The following is a 7,721-nucleotide window of genomic DNA, read 5'->3' on the forward strand; positions in this document are numbered from 1 at the left end:
GTGACCCAGCTTATCAGAGTACACGGTGGAAGAATCGGCTTGTTATAACCATTAGAGTGTCCTATGGGGCATGGCTCGGCACAAGCTACTGTAAAAACATCAAAATTAACTAGGTCTATATTAATTAACTTATTAATGATATGAATTCACTTATAGCTCAGTTTTTATGAAACATCAGATAATAAAATAACATTTATTTGATATATAAAGTATAACATTAAGAAATACCCAAGTAGATGTGAACAAAGGAGTGTAAAACCAGAAGGGCTCGCATCGTTGCTTACAATTTAAATGCCAAACATACAGCAGTATAAAATAATAAAAGTATTATTTTTATACTACATGTATGACTGACTTTTATATTGTACTAAATGATTCAAGCCCCTATGCGTACAACAACATGTTTACTAATAATGTACCCTTTATGACGCCTCAGATGAACTCAACAGATGCTGGATGTTGACCTACAGTGTACATGTAGAATAGCACATTTAAACCGAACAGACAGAAACTTACGCGCGAGCCATGTTCTCTTAGCAAGGGCCACGCTGTTTATGAAGAAAGTTATTTAATATTCTCCTGCAAATTGTTTGCTCTTAAAACATTCTGACAGCAAGAGTGTGGACATTATTAAAATGTAGAAACCAACACCAACATCTAAAGATGTCCACGTCGGTACTGATGTTAATGTCCAGTACGAAACAGAAGACGTCGACGTGCTGTTAGGGAAGATTCAAGGATTATGAAAGACTGGTTCTTTGCCGAGAAAGAGGTAAGTTACTTTTACTCATTTCTTTTTACAATTTTTGCATATAGAATGATCAAAGTGGATAGCCTGAATCATCGACATCATAAGTATAAGCATAAATTCGCATGGTCGTTTAAAATTGAGCCAAGGGTTTGTTTCAGATTTTACTTAAAGATAATAATTCAATCTCCTGTTTCTAAAAATGATATCTAGACCACACTATCATCGAATATTTAAGCCTTCCACAATTCAACTGTGCAACCATGTCTGGCTCTTACCCCCACCCCCAATAATAATGCTTGCTCCTCAGTGAGGAGCACTTGCGTTACCGATTGAAACAATTTGTACAAACATAAATGTTCTTCGTATTATTTTATTGCTTATTGGTTGGAGCAAGATCAGCATACATGATTGAGAACCAAATGCAGTAGCTTAATTAATGATTTTATTCCTAAAAGACATTTGCCCTGTCTGTCAAATATTTTGATTGGTAAATTTAAAATAGAGATTTAATTGGATAAGGATTATAGCTTTTCTTAATGCTTATATACACTAGGACTCTTTTGCCAACCAAATCTTTTTCTCATTTCAGTACATTCTTTCTGTTCTGCATAGATTTAAAAAAGATCAATTATACTAATTTTTATCTTTTTACAGATTAAACTTCATGAAGGTCACAAAATTTAATCAACACAACAAAGTTAGCAATCATTTGACAGAAGTGCAAAACATTGACAGCAATAGGAAGAAGTCAAACAAAACCCCATTGCCATGCTAGAGGAAATACCGACTCCAGTAAAGGGTATGTATAAGAGCTTCAAAGCTTTTGATGTAATACACATGATAACATATGCATTTCAGACTCTAAAATTTGACCCCCAATACATTTTGTTTTTGAATATAAAAATTGGAAACCAGATTTTGAATTTCTTTGTATATAGCAAATGTACATATTTTGGAAAAATGTATCCGAAAAGTTTTGAAGAAATCTTCCAGAGGACTGTTCCAGAAGTAGAGATGTCAATTTGTTTGAAATTCCTGTGTACCCATCATTCCTAATGATTGGTTACCAGAGTATACAATCAAAAGGAAATTGTATTAAATGTGATGCTGAACTGCTTTGTTATAGGTTCACATGTTCCAACCCCAAAAAGAGCTTTAAGCATAATTATTACTAATATAAGTGGCAAAAATCATAATCTGAGCACAACAAGAGTATAAATTACATGCCATTATTACAGAAAACTGTATGAAAAATGTATATGCAGTTATAATTTTTGTCACAAATCAGCTGAACTCGTGTGGATTATGGATGTGGAGTATGGATGAGAATAGACACAAAGAAAATTGATAAATTATTTGTGCATAACAGTCATTTTGACTAGTGTACATGTCTACAGTAACTTTCGCGAATCGTCATAAAGTTCATAAATATTGATTGTTGTATTATCCTCAACCTGCCATGGTTCATCCCATAACGACGGTCCAGTACAACATGTTTTTAAGTTTAACAAAATCTCTTTTCTCTTTGCATTGATACATCCCGGGTTATTTTTGTTGTTGTTTTTTCTTCTTTTTAAAAAAAATGATATCTGGTGCCATTTATTTTCTATTTAAGCTGGACGGCTATGTGTGTAGTATCATAATAGAATGAATCTAGGGCAAATGGTTTCACATTCAAGCACCTGTCTGTTTTCTTGGAACTGTTTGATGTAAAATTCATGCAGAAGTTACCAATACATTAATTTTGATTTGATTTTTTCAAAACTGTTATTAAGTAGCAAACATTTTTTGATCTTTATATTTCAGTCTGTATAGTTGTCCATTTCCTTCATTTTTTGTCCTAACATGGTGGTATAAGAAGTGCATATTAGAATAGCCAAGTTAAGCCAGACATTCATATTATGCTTAATTTTATTTGAGCCAGATAATGTCACCAGGATCTGAAAACAAGAGATTTAAGTCATGAGAAAATTGGCACATGAACCATGGACAGGCATGAAGTTAGGATGGTCAGGCTTGAAATATCAGCATTGATTTTTAAATAGGTCACTTGAGAAAGGATTATTATTATACAGACAACGTATGACAAGTACATTGTAAGCAACCATATGAGCCCCTGTGAACACTTTTTTTTAACGGGTACCCAATTGTTCGTTTTACTACCCAGGTTATTATCAATGGGAGAATACCCGGGTACACATTGGCATCTTTATCCAGAAGTAGTCAAATCTGGAATAAGCAACGTGACTTGCAGGTATCTCATCAACAGTGCAGTTTATATGTTTGCTTCTGAACTATGGTAATTCTATTGGTAGAGCAATTTGACTCCTAGTCCAAAGGATGAATTTTCGGACTGGGTTGGCTGCGTAAGTGTGTCCTTGGGAAAACAGTTGGCTCCTATTTTCACAGTGTGATAAAGTGCCATCTAATGCAAACTACAATTATGTATTTTGCCTTTACCTTGTAAAACAAATCTTCAAAAATCCACCTTACAGAATGTCTCAAATGCTGTGATCAGAAGAAAAGAAAACATCTACAACTTTTTCATTTCCATTTCAGGTTTCATTTTTTAACAGTTCAAAACTGAGCCTGCTAACTTAAATTCAGTGGTCAACAGGAAGTGCATTGATTCAAAGAGAACAATCTCCAAGTGAAAATATTGTTGCAGACTGGCAAATGATGAAATTCAGAAGCAGGAATGTCAATTACACGTTTTGTTTGCTTTGAATTTTCTGGAACAGTGAAGAATGGTCTTCATGTGAAGCAAATTTCCAGCAGTATCTTTCATTATGACCTTAAAGTTTTTAGAATAAACGTGATGTATTAATATAACAAGTACATACATACATACATACATACATACATACATACATACATACATACTCTAGTTGTGTTACCTTATTAGAAGATCACTAATCGAACTAAAATTATGATTATGATTACTAGATTTGAATATTGCTCTTACTCTGTTTAATTCTTGTAAAAGATGTATGTATTCAATAAAAACTAAATACTATAGTTGTTTTTTGTTGTTTTTGCTCATGTGAGCAAGATGCCGCTCACGTGAGCAGATCTTGCTCACATGAGCGAGGTGTGGCTCACGTGAGCAAGATATTGCTCTTGTTAACAATTCCTGCACGTGATTTTCTTATTAGAATATATTTGCTCATGTGAGTTCTACCTAATTTGCATGTTAAATTGCACATGAGACTAACCTGAGTTAGATCTCACGTGAGAATCTCATGTACAGAAGGGTAGGCAGTTTTGCTGTGGGGTGGCCAAGATCGGCCCTTGGATATTTCCTTACCCAAATGGACATATCCACAGGATCTTAACTTTGAAACTGTTGAGGTTCCCATTTTACATACATTTATTGAATACAAAAAGATCAGTTGTGCAGTATTGGTTGGGTTACTCCTAGTGGTGGAACGATATATCAGTAGATAGGCCCATATTGGTAAACTACTGCATCACGGTTTGTATTGGTACAGATTCAACCATACCCGTGTTTTAACCCTGCCTTTTTATTCGAATGATTTTAGTACCAATATTTTTTGCAGGTAATGTTACTTTGTATACCAAAAAACACCATGACCGGTTAAACATGTGTTTAGTATTGCTGACAGTCGATCACTGTTGAATAAGCCTGAACCAGATCTTGTACTCAGAAAACAGTCCAAGAGCATTGTTTACACTCGCTTTGGCTCTGAGCATCACAGATGGTCAAATTGATTGTTAGCAGTATGCATAGGTTTCAAAAGCAAGAGCTATTCTGGAGGAACTACAGGTAATTGCGCCACACATGCCATCTGCAAAAGTTGGTCATTACTTACATTTAAGCTGCAAACTATTGTCTCTTACCTGGCCATGCACACAATCCTTCTCAATCCACAGTTGACAGAACATGTTATTTTAATGAAAACTTACAGACTCAGTAAATCATTTTGTATCACATGAATGTTGCAAATGGTCAGCATGGTAGCAATACATATCAGTATGCATTGCAATACAATTAATCATGTCACAATATATTGTAATACAGTTTCAGATGGCAATACTTGCCCCTAGCTTATCCTTGTTACAGAGACTTAGCCACTTTGGTGGGATAAAACAGGTGAGCAAAGGGATATGTTTCGCAAACACTAGTTCAAGATGAAAGCAATAATTGTCAAAATCCATGTTTCGTTTTTAGTAATTTTGTATGACAAGGTCCATCCTCTGAAATTAGTTACTGTTTGTTGTACATAGTCTGTACTACAAATGAACATAATTGCATTTGAATTGGTGATTGTCCAGCAGTCTTCCTATGAAATGTTTGTTCCTCGCACTGCTCTGTATACAAGTTGATGATGTCTTGTTCTTGTTAAGCTCCTGGCTTAAATGTATCTTTAGTGCAGATACATATGTAAGTAATTAGGAATCCATATGCATGCACATGTGGGATGGGGAATATAGACGAATCCATCTCATTTGCTTTTATTGTTGCATTGCTTTTCCTAGCCAGTACATTATGTGATAACTGGCTTGGGTCAATTAAGAGATTTCACAAAGTCTTGGTTAACTATTTTCAGAAATACCAAGAAGAGCAAATAAGAAAATTAACTGCAGCCTGTCAAGGGAATGCTAGTAACTAAACATTTTGAAAGGTTTTGGGAAAGAAAAACAGAAAGGTTCCTGTGCTTCTGACTCCAGCTATCACCAAAGCCATGGAAGTGATCGTGAAATATCACATTTCTCCAGAAAATCCATATGTCTTTGAGAAGTTAAACTTCGATTATACTCTGTTTTCACACCCCATGAACCATCAGGTACAGGTACAGGGATGACACTCAATACATATTGGCAAATCCATCTACACCTTGTTTAATTTACTTTGTGACTGTATGGAAACTTATTAAATTGTCATGATTGCACCAGCACTTTGTTTTTGGACTTTAACACTCAACTAATTTACGAGTCTGTTATTGTATTTATCTGCTTTATTTGATACCGTCTTGATGATATATTAATAGATCATACAAGAAACCAATTGGATTTTGCACCTTGTGCGTGCTATAAAGGAATGATATAGCTAAAAGAACATCAGTTGTGCATGCCGTAAAGATGTAATTAGATGCACAACAGGAGCATCCAAGCTTTGGACCTTCTAATATATTTAATATATTGAAACATGCTTTTAAAAGCTAAATATAATTATGTTAATAAAAAGGATTTACTCTGTTTGCTTGGTTTTATTAAAAGTGAAATCTTAAGCTCAGAAGTGATCAACAGATTAATACTTGTACGACTAGATTTCAATAGAGCATGAAGAAAGAAAGAGATGGATAATTACAGACCTGCCAGCTCTTATGATTTTGCCACAAGTCTTACGAAAATTACCCTTAAAATACGGACTTAGGTTTACTAGCAAAAACTACTGAAAAATGATCATTGCCGAAAAATCCAGATAATTGTTTCATCCGTGTTTTATTTGATTCCGGGTTTCATATTAGAATTAGTGAAATTAGTCAGGGAACCAGACTAACTTTACAGCAGCACCCCATACGCTTTAAACAGCAAATATTTGTTAACGCAATGCATCTGCATGATCAAACTGTTAATTATATAAATTTTTAAAATGGTATCTAGAAAGCGATGTATGGTGGCGCTCACCAGATAATATGTACTTTTGAGAGAGTGACGTATGTAAGGTGAAGTGATTCGCATTTAAAACATGCACAGTGGAGAGAATGTTTGCATACACCTATGCTACATTAATGTAATGTGGATGATATTTCTTTTGGATATTGTACTTTTGGAAATTTTACATGATTTAAGCACACTGCTAACTAAAATGACTGTTTCTTTGTGTTAAAAAATCAGTCTGAATAAGTCTAAAGTACACTATACATAGCAGCTATTAAAATAGGGAAAATTAATTTTGCCAGACTAGAAAATACTAGCTTCTGAAAGTGCAATGAATGAATTACCAAATATATAAAATGTAAAAAAAGTTATCGGCTCTTTTTTACACAATTTACTTCTGAATTTCAGGAAGTGAAAATGACCGAGTAGAGCTAGCACTTTTTTGAAAGGTGCACATTTGAAGTAAGGCCAAGCTGTATACCCTATAACCCATAGTACACCCACCAATCATACACCAAAATAAAGGGAATTAAAGGTTCTTTGCGTTATACCTAAGACATACAAGGTCTTTTTTTTAAATAGCTAGTATAACCAGTGAGGAAAGCCAGGGATATTCTTTTTCTTTAAAATCCTAACCCTATGCAAAATGTGAAACTGTATAGCGCCACCATATATGATGACGAGAGGGAAAATAAGTTTCTCGAAAAATGTTAATCATCATAACAGAATAAAAAGGATTATTCAGATTCTTGGGAATAAAAGCTGGAAAGGACACAATTACTTTTATTCGACATCACATGCCAATTTGAGTATGTCTTGTGAAATGGAAAAAATTTCCAAGAATTATGTAAAGTTAAGAGATAGCAACAAGCCATTGAGCTGCATAAGATATGGAACTAAAGTTTGTGCCACTGTACTAGTGGTAAATAAAGTCTACGCGTACTTTACAAACTTTTAAGTTGAACCTAATGTTTATCGTCGATGCTTCGAACATTTAATTACGTTTTCCAGCTTCACAATAGCAGTTATTAATGTTTTGTTACAATTTACTGAAAACTGGTCTATCTTACAGAAAAAAATCAACTGCTTTACTGAGACAGACTCACCAGGGTTGGCAGGTTTGTAATTGTGTGTTAGGTAAATATTGAACTATGGCCATGTCCTCCTCCCCTTCATATGTTTTCAACTCCCCCTTATTTTGGTGACAATGGGGGAGCTCCCCCTTAAGATAAAATTTTAGCAGCATCTCTGCAGATGATATTTACTGTTTTTTTTTCCATTTCAGAGTAGTATTATCCATGGTCTCTTCCAGCTACAAATGTATAAAAAATAATCAGTTTTTCTC

At 34.4% G+C, this 7,721-nt stretch overlaps 1 long non-coding RNA gene across 1 annotated transcript; it reads left to right on the top strand.

Moving 5' to 3' along the window:
- The first annotated feature begins 605 nt into the window (after nucleotides 1–605).
- On the top strand, nucleotides 606–3,628 carry LOC149791508 (uncharacterized). Its single transcript, XR_016423366.1, has 3 exons — nucleotides 606–772; nucleotides 1,406–1,550; nucleotides 3,311–3,628. It is a non-coding gene; the product is annotated as an uncharacterized LOC149791508 (long non-coding RNA).
- Nucleotides 3,629–7,721: the final 4,093 nt, after the last annotated feature.

This window comes from Sinohyriopsis cumingii, chromosome 9, assembly GCF_028554795.1.
Source record: "Sinohyriopsis cumingii isolate HCF-2022 chromosome 9, ASM2855479v2, whole genome shotgun sequence".
In the NCBI taxonomy this organism is placed as follows: Eukaryota; Metazoa; Mollusca; class Bivalvia; order Unionida; family Unionidae; genus Sinohyriopsis; species Sinohyriopsis cumingii.